We start from the raw sequence: 1,128 nt of genomic DNA, 5'->3' as shown, positions 1-1,128 counted from the left end.
AAAAAAAAAAAAAACTGAGTAAGAGCCAGCAGTGCACAACATGGCTGAGAATCTTTTTTCTATGCCAGATCACAAAACAGTATATTAAGAAGTAGGCTATCTGTAGCCCTATAAAACTCAAATGTTTATTGGAAATAAGCCGGTATGCAGAGAGGAAAAGATAACAAGTTAAGATAACAGGTCTTTAAGATAAGATTAGCTAGGGGCTGGGGATTTAGCTCCACCGGGCAGTGCCTGCCTGGTAAGTGCGAGATGATAAGTTCAATTCTCAGTACTGGAAAAAAAAAAAAGGGACTAGCTAGATGCCACACAATTTTCCTAGATTTTATTCCCAGGACTACCACTGTACAATGATCAGGTGCATGGACACATTCACCTGAACAGAAGATCAGCCCGCCTACCTCTCTCAGTCGCTGGTAGATGCATGGAGACAAATGGAAGCCTATTTGTAAGCATATGGAGGATGTGAACAGTGTAGTTAGCCTCTTCTTTTTTTTTTATTTTTTTGGTACTGGGAATCAAACTCACAACCTTCCGCTTGTCAGGCAGGCGCTGTAGCACTGAGCTATATCCCCAGCAGGCTTACCACTATAATCTTTTCTTTCTCTTTTGTTTTGTTGTTTCCTGGGCAGTACTGGGGATGGAACCCAGGCTTCATATACATTAGGCAAACACTCTAAATCTGATCTACATCCCCAGCCTTAACCACTATAATTTTGTGGAGCCTTAGTAGATGGCTTCGTATCCCTACTTATAAAATAAGCATTGTTATGGTCTAGATCTAAAATGCCATCCAGAGCCAGGTATGGTGGCACACACTTGTTTTGTTTTGTTTTGTCTTTTTGAGGCAGGGTCTCGCTATGCAGTTCAGGCTGGCCTTGAGCTCACTTTGTAGCCCAGGCTGGTCTTGAACTCGCAACGATCCTCCTGCCTCAGCCTCCCGAGTAATGGGATTACACCTGTGTGCCACCACGCCCGGCTGGTGCACACTTGTAATCCCAGCACTCCAGAAGCTGAAGCAGGAGGATCACCCTGAGTTCAAGGCCAGCCTAGGCTACATAGTTCAAGCCTGAGCTCAGCCTGAACTACATGGCTAGACCCCATTCCAAAAAAAAAAAAAAAAAAAAA

This window comes from Chinchilla lanigera, unplaced genomic scaffold (assembly GCF_000276665.1).
Source record: "Chinchilla lanigera isolate Chin_1 unplaced genomic scaffold, ChiLan1.0 scaffold00122, whole genome shotgun sequence".
Lineage (NCBI taxonomy): Eukaryota > Metazoa > Chordata > Mammalia > Rodentia > Chinchillidae > Chinchilla > Chinchilla lanigera.
Note: the sequence above shows the minus strand (reverse complement) of the source record.